Here is a 19,452-nt window from a genome sequence, read left to right as displayed (position 1 = left end):
GTGTTTCAGGATGCTCTATACTAACTGAGAAGGTAGTTGGTTCTGGAAAGAATATGAGTAGTTTCATTTTGAATCCAACCAATCTCAAACGTTCCTTAAAAAACCACCTATTGAAAATTTCCTGTTACCAATCAAGATTCTGTTCCTAGTCTTAAAAACAATAATTTCACCTAAGACAAAACTTGTATTTCAATGTATAGATATAAATAATGATTACAGTGTAGAATTTAAAAGTATCTCAAAATATTAGCCCTCGAAGTGCTTTACAAATATTAACCCTTTATATCCTCACAACAAACCCAAGGGAAGGTGTCCTTTTATCCCCATTTTAGAGATGATGTAATTAAAGCACAGAAAGATGAAGTGTCTTACTCAAGGTTATCTAGGCACCTGGCTGTTCCACGGCCGAGCTCAGGCGCATTCCCCAGCACTTTGGTTTCAGAACCTGCATCTTAGGCATTCTATAAATGTGAGGTGACGAAAGTAGCACCAAAGAGATCACCGTCAAGCAGCCGTGAGACCATTAAGCGTTAGCCCCAGAGCTGATGGTCTGAGCCCAGCCCTGCGCCTCGCTGGACCCGCTACCTGCATGCTCTATAGCAAGGCTCACGCGGCCCCAGTGACACACGAAACATCTGCCCAGACTTGAGTTCAAGACCAATGCAGAGCTGTAAACTTCTGGAATCTCTACAAGAAACTAAAATATACATTTTGAAAGATGAAGTTCCAAATCTGACTCTCTAGAAACCCTACAACGCGTCCTCAAAATCTGGCTCTTCGGGAGCCATTTGCGGTCCCCTGAACCACACAGCGCTAAAGCGCTCGCTCGCCCAGCTCACTCTCTTTCCACGGCACGGTGGCTCCAACATTAATGCCATCAGATGCTTGAATCCTCTTTTCCTGGGTAAAAGATGATTTTATTGTATTTTTTTCTTTCAATAAAGGAATACTGATCTGTAGGCATAGACTACCACAGACCGGAGTTGAATTACTTTTCTCCGCTCAGAAAATTATTTCCACTTTCAGGATGCCTCCTCCCCCCACCCCACCCCCCACACTTTATAGAAAGCTCCCTTCCTTTGGGATCATCTACAGCCGTTATTGGCTGTGCAACTGGAACACTATTGGCAAACAGCATCCTTAGATACACAGCAGTCAGTCTCAAGGAGTACGGAGGGGTCAAAATGAAAATACTGAGGACCTATAGATGATACCCACTCTGCGAAAAGATGAGATGAATTAACGTGAGACAGAACACAGACACGAATAATGCTATCTTATATATGTATGCATATACACACATATTATACACTTACATATATGACACATATATGGGAGCTAGATGAATGTTGCTGACATGATTATGGTGAAAAATGTGCTAAGAAGTTACCTCATCCCCCCTTCTTTCTTATCTGGTGCCTAGCCCAGTGCCTAAAAGAAAAAAAGGACTCAGTAAATATCTGAAAGAAAGAAAGAAAGAAGAAAGAAAGAAAGAAAGAAAGAAAGAAAGAAAGAAAGAAAGAAAGAAAGGAAGGAAGGAAGAAAGAAAGAAAGGAAGGGAGGAAGGAAGAGAGCAGAGGGAGGGAGGGAGGAAGGAAAGAAGGAAGGAAGGAAGGAGGGAGGGAGAAAGAGAGAAAGAAAGAGGGGAGGGGAGGGGAGGAAAGACTGAGAGAGGCAGGGAAGGGGAGAGAGGAGGGAGGAAGACAAAGGGCTTAGTTAACTGATTGAAACCCCCAACCCGATCTCCAAGTCATCCAGTTCTTTACTCTTTTCCACGTTTTGTACGCCCCCTTGACTTCCCAATTTTTTTTGTTTTGTTTTGTTTGTTTTGTTTTTTCTGTTTGCCAAGTAGATCCCCAACTTTGGGTTAGCCTCACTTTGATTTTCTCAGATGGTGGTTCATGCAGTTTCTTGGGAAAATCATGAAAATCTTCCAACGAGATCCTGGATAACCCTATCCCACTCGAACTTTTGTGTTAATTTATTTTTAACACCTAACCATATTGCCCAAGCAGCCTCTCCAGTCCTTTCACATTTTACAATTTCTCAAGTCACAAATGACTTTCTCTTTCCTGCCTCAAATCAAATGACATCCCTCCTCCTTCACAGCCAAACTTCCCACCCACACTTGATCGCAGTTTCTCTCCCCCGCACACACACCCACCTCACCTTTCTCTAGCATCTTCAGCTTTTCCCTTACCATTGGGCTTTACTTCTGTTTCATCAGCATGCCCAGGATGATCCATCCTTAAGCAGCCCAAAGCAAAATGAGTACCAAAACAACTATTTTCGTCAACTCTAGCATACTTTTTTTTTTTTTTTTTTTCCCATTCCTGTCATGATCTGGCTTTCCTCCTCATATTGGCTGGCTTTTGTACCCTCTCTCTGACCAAAATACCTGTCTCATAAGTCACAAGTGTTTTTCCAAAATCAAATCCAACAGCTTCAGACAGTTCTCATCCTTTCAAATCCACCTATATAATATTTAAAACTGTGGACCAATTATTTCTTCTCAGAACATTCTCTCCATGGCCTCTAATGTGACTCCTTGATCCTGAGCCCCTTCCTCTTGCCCAGTTCTCCTGTCTCCTTTATGGCTTATTCTTCATCCCCCACCCCCACCCCAACACTCTGTTAATAGGTATTTCCCAAGTGTAGACCAGCTTTTCCCCATCGCTTAAAGAGTTACATCCGTTCCAAGACTCCCACCTTTATATCTTAACTTTTCAGCTAATATATTAACTAGACAATGATCTGGCCCCTCAATATATTTAAACAAACAAACACCAGCTTTCTGTAAAACTAGTTCTATCTCTCCACTTCTCTTTTTCCCATGATTATATCAATTATCTCTTAGTCAACAAGGTTCAAAACCTAAAAGTAATCTCTTACTTATCTTTGCCTATCTTAAATCCTCCTGTCTTTTGTTTGTTTAGTTGGCTTTATTTTTATTTTTTGTTGTTTAGTTTAGAGTGAGGAAAAGGGAAAGAAAGGGAACAGAGAGAATTGGACTGTTTGACACTTAGAAACTACTGTAAAGGACTGTGTAATGAGAAACTCAAGCATTTTCGCTGTGATTGCTCTTTAAAATGACTAAATAAAATGGAAAAACAAGAAACTCATGCATTTTTTTTTTTCCCTTCAACAGAACCAGAAACAAGTATTTGTAAATTCGCACAGTAGTAAACGTAATCCTGGGCTCTGGGAATACGATCTGACTAAAAATATCTCCTACTGTTGACATAATTCTCACAGCCCTGTAATCAGAACTAGCAGCAGAGACAGAGATGGGAGGGGCTTTTAAACAAGATAGAAAGGTGGCAGATCTCAGATAAATTCAAAAACATTTCACTCTTCCTCGAGATAAATATGCCATAAATTTCTTACTTTTACTACAACAAAAAAAAAGCAAAAAAGATTACATGGACATGTGAAATAAACTTTAGCTTAAATTACTAGGGTAGCCACACATTCTTTTTATGATTATTAGTATTGTTTATGTTGAATTGTTTTGGATCAGTATTTTTTATTATAATGCATGTCTTAATATTTAAAGGGTTTCTGAACTGAAATTATTCATACAAAACATCAGATCAAGTTTTCTTTCAGTTTATATGTTTTATTACTTTATTCTAGAATTCCTGCTCTTCTAAGACAAAGGGATTTGCAATTTCTGCACAACCCAGACAACCAAACACCTCTTTAAAGAAGAAGAGAAGGTAAGTCCCAGGCACTAAAATGTCTCCAGACCTACCAAATGAGACAAAAAGGCTTCTTAAAATATACAACTTGTTTGTCTTGACAAGATACACTTTTGCTAAGCTGCACTGTACTCTAGCCCATTTCTTAAGGTATTAACTTCCATGAATCAGCTCTAGGAAGATGTTTCTAAAAAATGTAATTAATCTGATTTTCATATTCTTTCTGATAATATGAAAAACAAGGGCATTTCTACAGTCTTTTTTTTTTTTTCCTGGAAAATTAGATGAATGAGGACATTCTAAAATACAGAATCTCTACATTTTAACTAGAGGGAATTTTCTACCAAGATGGAGCGGATCAGACGCAATGGGTTATAGAGCATGTGTTTGTTTCCCCCACTTTGTAAGCGATGTGTTTGGGAGCTCTCTTGTTCTCAGGAAATCTTAATCCTTTTTGAGCAGCACTTACATGGCAACCTTAGAGAATTAAACTTGTACCTGGTTTTTTTTTTCCTCTCTCTGTCTGTCCTTGATACAGCTCAGTGCCTCTTCTCAATGGTAGCCATAGCCTAGTAATTTAAAGCTTTTGAACCTTGTGAACGGATCCATTTAAAACCATATTCTGAGGGGTTTCCACAGAATGAAAAGCGTCTTCTACCAGGAAGCTATAAAAGAATTTACAACAGAAAACCTGAGAAGTGTCCTGCTCATGGTGTGTGTATAGTAATGTACCCGCAAGATCCAGTTTCCTGGAGAAAATCCGTCACCAAGTGCCTCTTTTGGCTTTATGGGTGGAGTTCTTTGAGTTTCTTTGCCTTCTTCTGATTGATGTTTTCATTTTTCTTCTTGTAATATAAAATTCAGTGATAAGTTCTCCACGGAGGAAAGGACTTTCTGAGTTGTGAAATAATTATGAAATACAAATCTGTAACATTTTTACGTCAGAAAAACTGAGTTACTTGAGCATATATCTCTTTGATGTTCTTCATTCAAAGACAATATTTGGCTCTTTTTTAAGATAAAAAAAAGTCATTGCAGGAGTTTAGAGGTGAAGTGCCTACTTCTTAAGGGTCTACGACAATCGCTGTAGTGTGTTGCTGAGGTGATTTTAGATTCAGGTTACTAGATTTGCATTAATTTTATATCTAAAACAGGTCATCTTCCCCCCCCCCCCCCCCCACATTAAATTTGACACAAATTCAGCACTTGCAGAAGAGGATTTTGGTGTTCAGCTTACGGAAGGGCAAAGAGAATAGAGAAGGATGTGTTTTTAAGAACCAAACTGTGGTTTCATTGTTAACATAGAATAGTAGCAACTATGCTTGTTTTGAGGATCGCTCTCAGGCGCTGACTTTTTTACTTTTCCCTGAAGGGCATCTCAGCGAAAAGTGATAGGGGAACCCTTCGAAAAAAGTTCTCACATGTCATATGGTTTCACTTATTTGTGGAACATAAGGAATAGCATGGAAGACACTAGGAGAAGAAAGGGAAAATGAAGGGGGGGACATTGGAGAGGGAGACGAACCCTGAGAGACTATGGGCTCTGAGAGACAAACTGAGGGTTCTAGAGGGGAGGGGGGTGGGGGGATGGGTTAGCCCAGTGATGGGTATTAAAGAGGGCACGTTCTGCATGGAGCACTGGGTGTTAGACGCAAACAATGAATCATGGAACACTACATCAGAAACTAATGATGTAATGTATGGTGACTAACATAACATAATAAAATAAAATTAAAAAAAAGTTCTCGCACGTATACCCATCCTTACAAAGTCAATGGGTAATGAGTAGAAACTAAAGCTCTGGAAAGAATGGCTGGACCGTAAGCCATGTCCTGCATGCGGGCTCTCTCTCTTCCCTGGATCTCAATTTGGGTAATGGTGAGATTTTCCCATTAAGATAAAACAAACAGTTCATACGAAATAGACTTATAATGTACCTTCAAAAATTTCCTCAGTTACCGTTCTTTTAAGAGCCTCTCAGAGAATTGTAGCATCAGGTTTTGCAGTCTGTGGAAACAAAGACCCTAGAAATGTATGTGCATCATATATCGCCGGGATAAGAAGTGATTATCTAAGTTGCTCCGGGGGTATTTTCCTCAAATCCTCCCCCTGACTTTTCTTTTCATTCAAATGTGAATCACGCCAAAGGCGCACACTGTGAAAAACCTATCTGTGTAGTTTAAGAGTAGACTTCAAATAAATTAAACTTCGGGGATAAATTATGGCGGAAGTGTCCCGGGAATTAGGTGCACAGCTCCTCTTCCTAACGGGAGCCACGCACCTCATTTCAGGCACTCTAAGCTGAAATGTAATCACCTGTGTGGTTTCTCCTATAAAAAGGTAAGTCCGTATTCAGTGCAGAAGCAGGACTTGGTTTTGTGCGACCCACTGCTGATGAGGGTCCTTCCGCTGTCCAGCATTTCGCCTTAGAAAAAGCGCTGCCTATGAATGCCGCGGTAATAAAACACGTCAACCTCCTCTTGTCTTTGAAGTACACTCTCTTCGCACTCTTCTCTTGTCAGTTCACGGAAAGCACTCTGCCCATCCTGGGAGGTTCTCTAGGACAACCATTTAGTCTTTAATAGCTAATACATAAACTCGAATGTTCTAGTGCTCCTCTGAGATACACATTGAATGGTAACTTTTATACGAGACAGTCGCTGCTCTGTAGGTAAGCTCCAGCCTTCAAAGCACACCTCTCAGCATCCATCCTGATGAAGAAACAACAGTTAGCATTCACAGACCCCCCAACTCTTTCTACATCAGGCAAAACAACATTTTCTAACATGGGAAGAAGATCCCAACAAAAATAAACAAAGCAAAACTACTCGAAGAGACTGCTCTCCAAACTAGGAGATTAGCTAGGAAGGTTTCTTGGGTTGGCCTGGGCTGATTTAGATGAGTTACAGTGAGTGTGCTTTTAGGGCATTCTAGTATTTTTTCAGTGTGATTGTAAAGCCACTTTCAATTTCCTAAGGTTACCCAGATATTTGAAGTCAGCCGAATGAATACTCAGAAACATTTCCTAAATGTAAAAATTACAAAATAATGTTTTAAAAAAAAATGGCCCTGAGGGCTACATATCCCAACTTCACGGCACGGAATCCTGCTATTGTTTAAAGGAGTCAGTTGGAAGAATGGAAAACATGTAAAATGTTCCGTGGTCTGCTTTGGAAGTGGAGAAAGGGACCATTATAGACAATTGAAATCCACAGATAAACCAGAGCTATCATTTTTAGTCAGCAAACTCCACCCTTTTCCAGGCCTTTGTAAAATTAAACCCAAAATTCCACAGCCTTTGACTTGTATAAAATTTTTATCTCTTGTTTTTCCTGCTGGGTCAACATTGACCAAAAGGGAAAGGGAAAAGCAAAGAACCCACAAAATCCCCAAACTGAATTGTCCCTCTCTGCCGCCACTGGGACTGGAGGCTGATTGTATTACTATCCGGCAGATAATCAAAGAATTGGAAGAGATAAAAGAAACACTATAAATTAGCAACGTCAAACCACATTGTAAGCACCCCTGATGATTATAAGTGGCTCTATGTTTGCTGTCTCGTGGATCAAAAATCAGAATGGCTGACTACAGGTTTTACTTCTCATCTGGATGTTTTGGTATTTTGTAGACACAGCGTTTGGTGCAAGGGGAAAGTTAGGGTTTTAGATTTGAGACGCTGCGGTAATTTTCCACTGTGCTTCTTGGTCCCTTCCTCCTGAATAAGCAAGGTTCTCTCCGAGCCTGGACATAAGCTGTGTGGTTCAAGGCCACCTGTTTGACCTGAGACATAGAGAAGAATGATTCAGCTTTCTGAGGCTGCCTGTCTGATTGCAGAGTTTTGGGAAGCCTATACTGAAGGGACTGTTTAGACTGATTGGGAGCTTGGACCGTTCGTGTTTGCATCTGACTTATAGGAGGGGGTCTGAAGTATGATGTCCATGTCTGTCTTCTGTCATAGAGCCAACGTGACACTTTGCTTCAGTTAAAAGAAAAAGAAAAACTCTAAGGGGGCACAAACAGATTTTCTTGCTAAAATGTATAACCTACAGGGGAATAAGAATAAGAGACAAGAAGTTTAAGAAAAAAAATTCCTCTTTTTAGGTCACTCGTTTTTGTTTGTTTGTTTTTTGGTTTTTTGGTGTTTTTTTTGGTTTTTTTGGAAGATTTTATTTATTTATTTGACAGAGACAGAGATAGCGAGAGCAGGAACACAAGCAGGGGGAGTAGGAGAGGGAGAAGCAGGCTTCCTGCTGAGCAGGGAGCCCGATGTGGGACTCGATCCCAGGACCCTGGGATCATGACCTGAGCTGAAGGCAGACGCTTAATGACTGAGCCACCCAGGCGCCCATGGTCACTGCTTTTTTTAAATCATGAATTCAAATTGCAAAGCAATTCATCTGTATTAAGAAGGTAGTGAGCAAAATGGATTTGTTGGGGCTGTCCCAGGGACAGTGAAGAAATGGCAGAAATAGCTGTTGAAGACAGAGAGGTCATTGGCAAACTCACTTTAAAACATGCGAAAAAGTACCATGCTGAAGTTTACTATTTCAGTTGAATCTTATATCGGATGTAAAGCATTGCCCTCACAGAGTTAAAGTCAGTAGAGATTTCAAGACCCTCTAAAGACCACATTGTGATTATGCCTGGACATTGATAGGGACCGTACTATAAAATGATATAAGTAAACAAATGATCCTTTAAAATGTCATCAGCAGAGAAGTTAGGAGAGGGACAAAGCAAGAGGTCTAAAGGGAAACGAGTCTATTTATTAACTCAAGGATCAGATAAAATATTTCCTCAGGGATTCTATGGACAATTGTGTGTGTGTGTGTGTGTGTGTGTTTCCCTAATAGGTGGTACCTTTTTGCCTTCAGTTTTCCAATCAGTAAAAACAAATAAATAAGTACAATACTACATGGGGGCAGTTTGATATAATGAAGACAGCATGGGCCTTGGAACTGAATAATTTGGGTTTAAATTCTCATCCTATCACTTTCTAACCTGGAAAACTTGGCAATATCAATTCATTTCTCACTTCCTGAGGTTCTTGATCAGTAAAATGGGAATAATAAACCTCCCTACCATTATTTTATGAAGACAAAACTTAATTACTATACTAAGGTAGCCGTATAGATCATACTCAGTAAGTTGTGCCTATTGTTATTATTGGGGGTAATTATTTCACAAGGGGACCATGTTTCAGTGTTTCTATAACAAACAGATCATTTCAGTGCTCTTATATTTTATCATATTTTATTGACAGAGAAGGGGCGAAATTCTAAATTTCATGAGCAGAAGAAAACTATGGAAATAGACAATGCCGAGAATATTTTTTTATTTATTTTATTTTATTTTATTTTATTTTATTTTATTTTATTTTATGTTTAGTAAGGCAGCCACAATTCAAGGAAGCCACAGTCTACCTCTTGGATACACTGCAATGAGAAGACTTAGGGAGGTGCAGTGAATGTTGAAAGTTTTACCTCCAGGAAACGTAGCCAATTGCCAGTGTTCTCTAGAAGTCATCTTTCTTGTGAGACTTGGAATAGAAAGCTCTGCTTTCTGGAAGATTACCAAAAGTAAATAAGGCTGATAAATAGGAGGGTGAGAATGGATAGCAACAAAGCTAAGCTTCCATGTCTAGCTTCAGAGAACGCCACTACTCAAAAGGTGGCGATCGTTCTGTTTGCTACTCCATCCCCAGCTCTGCAAAAGGACAATGTCAAGTACATAGTAAAAGTTCCATAAGTATGTGTTCAATGGATGAGTAAGTGAACCGTTTTCCTGGGAAATAATAGACCAGATGGTCTCTATTCTAGGAGCTTAGAGACAGATTCTAATAACAAAGACTAATATCCTTAACCTTGTGTGGAGGCAACCACTCACAGTTACTTGACCTTGACTATTTTGGATTTCAACGTTGCATTTGTGCAATTGTCGCCCCACCCTTCTGCTCTGTGTGTCTGCAGACTGAGCCTGATTAGAGAGGGCCTCCTCTTTCCTTTGTCTTACGCACGTCCTTTACCGTTACGGAGTTATTTCTAAGCATAACTGATTTGTTCTTTGCCTGGTAAGCCTGACCATATAAGAAATGTCATACCAAAGGAACCCAGGGATCCATGCAGCCAGCAGTGGCCCCAAGGAATATTCCACATGAGATTGTGGTTACCATCCAGCTATGACCTAAAGAGACTTCGTCAACACCCCCTGATAATTCATCAATAGTTGATCATATCAGAATTCATGTAATCATTTTGAATGTTATAAGCTGAAAGTTATTTTTCCTATGTTTCCACCCCTGATTTTAGTAAAGTTCCTTATCGTGCAAATTTAGATATTCCAGAGTTTAAATAATGATGAATACAAAACTGTGATAAAATGTGATGGTCCGGAAAGGGATTGTTACATAATAACACAGTATTTTTAAGTAGTAAGTATTACAAGTATAGGTGAATACATAAGTAAAATACTGATTTCATGGATTTCTACCTACTTCTGTTCCTCTTTTTCTCCTTACTCCTTCCTCTGAGAATATATAGGATTTCTCTAGTTCACAGGTATTGGGATTTTTGCTTTATCCAGATACGTAGATATCACCCTCCTTGTTGATTTCTGACATCTAGAGGAGACTAACAGTGATAAATTACGCCACTAGAGAAAATTCTTAGAAGAGTCAAATGTCAAAAATTTTTTAAACATCAACTTTGTGAACATAATACAACTCAGCTGAATTAACAAAGGTGACTTCGATTGAATAGCATGTTCAGGGTAAGAGGTTTTTTTTTGTTGTTTTTTTTTTTTTTGTACCTCTATAAAGGAAACTTTCTTTTTACACATATATCATTCAAGTGCCAAAAAATAAAAACATCTCTCTCAGACACTGTTTATTGAAAAAAATTCACAAGAGCCAACTCACTTTTCCAGCAGAGCAGCAACCTCTCTTTGTAAAAGGGGAGCAGGTGATACTTTTGAAAACACTGCCTGCATGTTGCAAGGCATTTATTTAAAAATACCGCTTCTATTCTTCTTTCACACGCAGAGTAAAACCTCATTGTAAATGGTATTATCGCCAGGAATGCTAAGTTGTTTTCATGCAAGAAGTTCAAACCCTCCTCTGATGTGGTCAATTAGGGGAGCTTTCTGTAACTCCTTAGGACCAGCTTAGTACATTTTGCTGTGATTTTTTTTTTTTTTTAATATTTGGGTTCTCATATCCTCCTGACCTACATAGCATGGGGGAGTCAGCCGTCAGCTGGTGTTTCTCAGAGTTGCTCAAGGAGAGTTTCTACAGTGGGGACTGGGCAATTTGTGAGCTGGCTTCTATGCGCGTCTATTTATATGTCCGGCTACAGATCTACCTATCATCCCTTCCCTCTGTTCAGTTGCTTACCATTGACACACTTCATGAACAAAAGTTCTTTGGTGTGAGCATGTTCTTAGAGTAGATTTACACAAAGTGGAATAAGCCTTTATCCAAAGAATGAGATGTGCAAAGAAAACCCCGCATCAGGACTCCCTCTTCTGTATCAGATTTTGACCTTAAGACCTACCTTAGTAGAATTTGGAGCCGGTTTGAAGACTTCCTTTCCTCTATCCTGGAAAGGGACAGTGGGAGGCAGGCGGAGGAGGCACTTCAGCTATTCTTCTCTGCAGAGCAGTCAGCAACCTAGTGCCTCTTGGAATTGCCTCCTATGAGCTCCACTCCCATTCGAATACCACCCGTTAGATTCAGCGAGGAAGTTCAGCGTGCAAAGCACAAGAGTATGATGCACTTGCATGAACCATATTCCTGTTCTTGATGGATTTTTCAGATCACAATTACATTAAATGCCAAAGTTGAAAATCCAGATAAAGTGATACTCAAAAAGAGATCTGATCACTGCTGAGGAGGAAAATGGCCGGGGCGGGGCGGGGGGGGGGGGGGTGCAGCGGGTGCCTGGCTGGCTGAGTCAGCAGAGCATGTGATTCTTGATCTTGGGATGTGAGTTTGAGCCCCACATGGGGCATAGAGATTACTTACAAGAAAAAAAAAAAAAAAGCTCACTTTCCTAAAAAAAAAAAAAAAAAAGAGGAAAATCTAAGAAGAATTTGAGTGCAAATAATCGATGACAGTATCTTGGTCTGCGTGTGAGACCTGTGGTCATACAGAAGTATCTCGTGGGGAGAATCATGTATAAGTCAAGGAACAATGAAGAACTTGATGTTGGTCCTTCCAGACTAGAAGTGTTAAAACTCAGACTTTGGTAAGTGCGGGTTTTGTCTGGCCTACATTTGGAAAAAAAAAGAAAAAAATGGCTTAGAACAGAAATGGAGTCCTTAAAGACAAGGGCACACCCTTAAATATGTATCTATTTATTTTTGTGTGGCATTGTGCTAGGGCCTTGGAGAGATACAGAAAATGAATCAAACATATATCTGACCCACAAAGAGCTCTCAGTCTGTTAAAGGGAATAAGCCATAAGCAAAACACATCAAATAAAGTGATTCATGACACAGAAGTCCACATGACATGCCATGGGAATTAAGAGGAAAAGGAAGATTAGTGCAGAATTTCTTAAAGAAAATTCTGTTGTGTAGAGCATTTGTCACAGGGATATTCAAATGGTCTCCAGAGATCACTGGCTGAAGCCAGTGAAGTTTCTAGCGGCAGGTTGGGGACGAGAAATGCCCACACTCTTTGTATCCTTAGTTCATGTCTGCTCTTACGCCATTTAACAGAGTATTTTTGAAGACCTCTAGGACCAGAGTTAAAAGCAAACGAGGCATTTTCCTGTTCTTAAAGTGCATCATTTACTCACTTAACAAATATTTCCTAAGTGCCTACTTCTGAGGAACAAATGTGGTATTGTCTGGACAAATAATGTATAGTTATAGTAAAGGTCGCCCTGTATAATACAATTAAATAGTTCAAAATTTTAAAGTTGAAATACTTTGAGTACTTAAGATCATTGGAATAATCCCATTACCTCATCAGAATGTCATGTCACAGATAAAACACTGAGGGTTGTTCTAAAGTATTGTTTCCAATTGTTGGATTAGGTAAGTGTCCTCAGCCCAGGACCGTTTGGCCCTTTATGGGGCATTTTGCAATATCAGGAGACCTTTTTGCTTGTCACTCTTGGGGACTGGATGCTACTGGCCTCTAGTAGGTAGAGGCCAGGGGTACTGCTAAACATCCAACAATGCACAGGACAACCCCCCACCCCCACCCCCACCCCCCAAAAATGTCAGTACTACCAAGGTTGAGAAACCCCATAAGTCACTAATCGCAAACAATGAAGGTTCCTCATGGAGGAGCCTGATGCTCATCTACCCCTTATGAAGGAACAGGCACCCCAGTTAAATAGAGAATCCAGCTAGATTTTGATCGTGTCATCAGAAGGAAGAGCAAATTGTCAAAGAGATGGAGAAGAGACAGAGGCAATAAACACAGAATGCAGACTCTGCCGGGCTGGAGAGGTGGGCAGGCTGAGGTCCCAGTCAACAGGCTGAAAATGGGCTTCCAGACAGTAGTGGCTAGCAGTAGAGCTAAACTAAGAGGCATCATTTCTCAAGGAGCAGCTGGGTTGTTGAATGCTCACCAGCCATTGCTGCTTGTTTATTGGCAGCAAAGATTCACCTTTTATTTTCATAGCTGCCAACCATGCTTCTTTGCCCTTCAATGATTTCATTCAGGCCTTCACCTCAGAGCTCCTGCTCTGAGATCCTCCCCATTCGCCCTCACCACAAGACCCCTTGGCTCCATACTTCCCCACCATGCCCAACCTTCCCCCTGCAGGGTCCTCTCCTGTGAGCTCCTGAGTCACCACATGATCATGGCAGATGGGAAATGAGAACAGAAGGACCATTGGGAACAATGTGCTCCTGTAAACCAAAAATGGGAATATGGACTCATTTCCCCAAATCAGTATTTGTACACATGGTGATCAGACTCTGGTTCCATTAGGACATTATAATACTTGTGTGTTTGTATATTTCATTGTATTTTAGGTCTCAAAGACCTGACTTAAAGATGGCATTTCAGCAATATTTTCTGTGACCAAATGATACATAACACTCCCAGGCTGCTTTGGGCAGCTTTGCAGGCTCTCCTACCAACTTAAAATAATTCACACTGTACACGGATTTATGGTTGGAGAACACATTTCCTATCCATTACGTCATTTGTTTCTCCTATGAGCCCAGGAAATTTGGGCCTCTTTCAGCACTGTGCTTGGCCATTTAGTGGATACATAGCAAATAGCTGATAAATTAACAAATGCCCAAGTTTGGAAATGGTAAGGCATGCTGATCATTAAAATGACTTGCCCAGTGAAACGTGGTTTCTTAGTGACAGATCGAGAGCCCTGGGCAGCTGATCCGTCACCTGGGCTCTTTGATGCTTCCTCTCTGGGTGTGTCTGGACCAGGCCAGACACACAGCCATAGGGATCTACAGTGGGACCAAACTAGTTCCTGGATCCCAGAGTAGCCAGGTCACTTCACAGACAGTGCTCTTTAGGGAGGGGTCCTGGGTACCTGAGCTTTGCCTGATTCCCTTGCGCACCTTCAAGTGTGGAGGTCACTCCATTAGAGCTAGCTCTCTCCTACTCTTCAAGGTTGGGGAACCCTGCTTTTGATTTATTTTGTATTTCACCACAGGACTGAGCACACCCTAGAGACATTTAATCTGCTGACTTGAATTGATCTCAGATGCTGGGCTTGGCCTGATGTGAACCTTCACACTGTAGGACTCAGCAACTCATTGGAACTCATTTCAGTCTAAATCCAAGACCCCCGACAGCTCCAGCTGACTCTCTCTGAGGTCCATGGGTCTGACCAAAAGCTCAGAGCTTTGACCCCAGATCTAGTTAAAGCAAAGAAATGCTCTTCCTTCCAAGTCTGTAGGTTGAGGACCCAAGATGTTCTAGGGGCAATAGCATCAGTCTCCCACTCAAAAACCATCAGTTACCTGAAGAGTAAAGTGCAAAATCTGTGTCCCACCATTCTGATTCCAATTAACCTTTTCAAATTTTTTTCTCATTATTCATTTTCATCTTCCATGTGTTTCAGCCAAGCCGAACCATTTTCTCAACTCCGGATTAGAAACTCTTACCATTTGCTCTGCCAGGAATGGCTTCTCCTGTCCCCCTCCACTCACCTCCACCTACCTCTATATAACCCAGTCCATCTGATTCATTCACTCTCCTGTGTTATAAAGCATATATACACACACACATGCAGTGAGAGCAGAAAGGTTTGAAGGAAGGTAAACAGAACAATGATAGAAGAAAACTCGTTCCCAGGATAAGAATGCAGGCTTTGGAAAACAAATCGAAGTCACTGGTAAATAAAAGAGTTAAAAGCCATAGCATGAAAATTGGTTTCATAAAAGAACAGTGTTCTGCAATTGCCTTGTTATGATATTGAATTCTACTTGAGTAAATTAGGAGTGGTGTTCTCTTGTTTAGCTGTCATTAAAGAACTCAGTGGTAAATGTCAGTATCCCCACCAAGATCCCACTGAGTTTTGTGAAATTCTCCAAAAACCTCTCCACCAGGAGAATTTATAAGCTCTGCATGTTCGACCGTCTTAATGTGTGAAACTGACTGAGAGATCTAAGACTAACGGTACACAGCTCAATTCCAATTTGTTTGTTTTTTAACAATGTCTTTGACACGTTACATTATGACACGTTCCAATTTGATGGAAAATGACTTCCTGTGTCCAACAAGAAATACATTTTAAGAAGCATGCCAACTACACTGTTATTTTCCTTGCTGTTTTCAATGGCAGGCACTTTGCCACATCTTTCTTCAGAAGATCATTTATCAGCGCCAGAGTTAGCTCCTGATAAAGCAGGCTGGCTTAGGCTGGTGTCCTTCTCATCTGCCCCAAGTCTTTTGCATTTTGCACACTCTAAGCAACCTTCCAAAAGACTCCACAACCTGAGCTCCAAGAATGGTGTGAGAAAATTTGCAAGTATTCCTTTTAAGAAAGGGCAATTATCCTTTTCTGGGCTAAATGCAGGTAGCCACGTGCGGCCTCCTCTCAGAACAGCAAATGTCCTTTAGCTTCTTTTATCTGTGGGCTGCCTTGGCGTTAGGCGCTGTTAATTCTTAGCAGCATAGAACGAACCTTTAGAGGAGCAAAGACATTTCATTCAACCCCAGTCGGTGAACTGACAGTGAGGGGAGGAGTGGCAGGGGAGGGGGAGGTAGGGCTGGGAGGAAGAATAGGAATTCTCACAAAAGTTTGGTCATATCTAAAACTGAGTTAGGGGTCCAGTGGGATTCCTCCCCTTTCAACAACAAAGTGCAGAGTGAAAGAATATGCTCAGCTCACTTTGTCTTCCTACTCCATTTGATCTGAAAGAACAATCAGATACGGCTGATTTCTGAAGACTGCTCAGAATAGAGAGGTTTCGGATGCCCCCAGTGATAGCCCTCGTTGTCAACAGGACGCACTGCAGGTAAGGATGCGAGCACCTGAAAACACTCAGATGCTCAACACTTTCTCTTTCATTGTAAAATCCACCACTGGGAATTCTCTTTACACAGCGCATCGGATGATAAGTGTTTAGAGGAGGAATGATCCTGAAGGAGAATAAAGCCTGAACCTCAGAGGCCGTGAATGGACACTAGAGGAATCACATATTTGAAGGTTGAAGTAGAGAAATTTCTTGAGGGGTGAGGGGAGGTGGAGATTGAAAGGAAGGAGCCGCAGAAAGAAAGAAAATGAAGAGGTTCCATCCAACCGGAACCGAATCTCTCATCTGACCTCTGGTTGTTGGTGGTTCTCTCCCCACTTGCACCCCGACGAGCCTCATTAGGCGATCAGACAGGTCGGAATAAATTTCACCCTAATGAGCAGGACGCTCCACCTCAGAGGAGTCCAAGACAAGCTGGAAATCCCGTTGGAGGGTTTCTGCCAAGAAATGTGGCACCTTCATATCCCAGGTAAAGGCCTGGAGGTTTCAGGGATAGCGCCGATGAACCATTATTTTAAAAACCCGTTTTTAAAGATATATATGTCACTGACTGTTAAATAATCGGAAGAGCCATCTTAACGAAAGCACAGGATTGGATTTCATGCATAATAAAGTCATAGAACAGGTTATAAGGCCTTCGGGCTTTGCTAATTCTTAATTCGGTGGGAAAGGAATGCCCCTCAAAAATAGCAGTGTGGTTCTTTTTAGTGATATAAGAGGATGGGTGTTTTTTGTTTGCCTTTTAGACAAGAACGCAATTCCCCTGGGATACATTTGATTTTTATCTCCAAATAGGGCTACTTCTAGGGTAGGTTGTTGTATGGCTACCAATTAATTGCATATGAAAATGAAGAGATAGGGTCTATTTCCTCTGGTGGCATACAAACTGCACTTTTTTAAAATCCAAAACTTAGTTTAAGAAGAGTCAAAAAGCCAGTAAGATTTTAGGTCGTATATTGACCCTGCTTTATACTATCCAATTCAGTAACTTACTGAATATATTTCATAAAATTCCGGTTTGGTTTTTAGATTCTTGCTGGGCATAAAACTGGTCCCAGACATAGAAAACCAAAAAATCACCATATCTTGAATAGTAAAGTAAATGGGTCACTAGTCAATGTGCCCTTGCACCTTTATTAATAAAGAAGTGAAAACTATAATAAAAACGATAAATATGCCCTCCTTCCACTATCTTTATATATCTGTGATTCAACTCTTCAATTATATCTAAACCTCTAAGAAATACATCAATTTTTTTTTACCAAACTGATTTTTAGTTAGTTTTTCATTCCCTAAGAAACTACTTCAAGCTCCTAATTTGTGATTAGTAAAATTTTCCTTTCCGTTTACGAAGGACAACATTTTAATCATCGAAGAAGTAAAATGATTAAGATGCTCTGGGGTATAATAAAAGCAGATGATAGAAATTTGAAATAGGTTTCCTTTTCCTATTTTTGAAGGAGCTAAAACAATAATTTGGGGGAAGAAATCTTAGCTCTTCAGTGCTTTTTTCTGGGAAACTAGAGCTGGCCAAGTGAAGAGATCAGAAATAGTATCCAGAATCAGACACTGAGTGTCTGGAGCAGCATTGAAGCAAAAAAAAAGTAGAGAGGTAGGTGGTGCACACTGGGATGTGTGGGTGCCACCAGCAACAGTAGCGAGGGATGAAAACTGAAAACGTGGTCCATTTTATAAGCAACTAAATGCAGTCTTCATGCTGCAGCTATAAATTTAACCCATATGTCTTCAACGTATGATCTCCTTGATTTTCCAGAACAATAAGCTTTAGTACACTTATTATCATATTGATTTCTTTAAGCTTCGACTTGCCCTTATCAAAAAGATGTGAATTGTTACAGCAATTGAAGCAAACCCTGTCTCCTAAAGGAGATCAATGTCAAAATTCCTAACCGGTTTACCCAAACGCACAAAGAGAATCACAAATTCTTTTTGCTATGTTGCTTTTTTTCTTAATTTCGGTAACATTTCTAAAATAAATATTAAGGTAATTTTACATAAAATGGGAACAAATGTTTTGGTGCCCTGTTGGAAGGGAGGTTCAACTAAAAGTATAAGGGATTACATACAAATGCGCCCATTCATTTTGAGGAAAATATTTTCAGCACAAGTACGATGGCATTTTCTCAGGGATAGTCCGCGAGGTGCCTAAAACAATCACCTAAACCCATTTTCTATAGCAAATCCCAAATTATAAAAGTTCAGCTTGCTACACACCCACACACACTGAAGATGAATTTTAAGATACTATGAAGCTAAAATCACTGACATAAGCCAAATGCATATTTCTGATGCTCACTTGCTAAGGAATTAAAATCCCCAAACTGGGGCGCCTGGGGGGCTCAGTCGTTAAGTGTCTGCCTTCAGCTCAGGTCATGATCCCGGGGTCCTGGGATCGAGCCCCGCATCAGGCTCCCTGCTCCGCGGGAAGCCTGCTTCTCCCTCTCCCACTCCTCCTGCTTGTGTTCCCTCTCCCGCTATCTCTCTCTCTGTCAAATAAATAAATAAAATCTTTAAAAAGTAAAATAAAATAAAATAACAATCCCCAAACAATGACCTTGAAATATTATACATCACATATACTTAGAAATTAAGAAGCATATGTTGCCTAGGCAGGTATACGCATTACTTCAGCTTTGTGGCACCTGTAATAGACAGCATTGGAATGTATTTGTTAGCTCACTGTTTGAGGGCCAAATAAATGCGTTACATATCTCGATGTGTCACCTGTCTCTGAAATTTCAGGATGTAGTTCAAATTTTGTCTCCCAGGTGAAACTCAACCAAAGGAGATTTCACTTGCCTGATTCCATAAAATTGTCATTTTCTACAAATGCCTACATTTGGGTTGCGCTGCACTGCTGACCAGAAGTCCTTCAAGGAAAAAGCAGAGAAATGGTTTAAGATGGTGTTGGAGCTGATTTTTGTCCTTTGACTTATCTTGTCCACCTCTAGTTTCTTGTACAGGTTTCGTATTGCTAATGACGGGCAAGTGGGCTCCTGATAAAGATCAATGACCTAGGGATGGAGAGCAGTTGTCCCAGCTGATGCGTAAGACTTCAGCTGGTACAGACCCAGTCCTGGGACAGGTGGCGCTCCCTTCCTCCTAGCCACTCACTTTCCATCTTAGAGCACTTCTGCCTGCAGTTCATTGTTTTAAAAAAAGAAAGGAAAGGAAAAGAAAGAAAGAAAGAGAGAGAGAGAGAGAGAGAAAGAAAGGAAAGAAAGAAAGAAAGAAAGAAAGAAAGAAAGAAAGAAAGAAAGAA

General features: G+C 40.6%; 1 protein-coding gene across 1 annotated transcript in view; it reads left to right on the top strand.

Annotated features, from left to right (window-relative positions):
• TENM3 (teneurin transmembrane protein 3) overlaps positions 1 to 19,452 on the top strand; it is a 2,501,300-nt gene that overhangs the window by 1,808,801 nt on the left and 673,047 nt on the right. The window contains exon 9 of the mRNA XM_032413691.1: positions 3,637 to 3,719. The gene's annotated coding sequence lies outside the window, so the exon portion shown is untranslated. The remainder of the gene's footprint in view (positions 1 to 3,636; positions 3,720 to 19,452) is intronic.

Source organism: Phoca vitulina, unplaced genomic scaffold (genome assembly GCF_004348235.1).
Source record: "Phoca vitulina isolate PV1807 unplaced genomic scaffold, GSC_HSeal_1.0 scaffold15, whole genome shotgun sequence".
Classification (NCBI taxonomy): Eukaryota; Metazoa; Chordata; class Mammalia; order Carnivora; family Phocidae; genus Phoca; species Phoca vitulina.
This window is presented reverse-complemented; position numbering and strand designations above follow the sequence as displayed.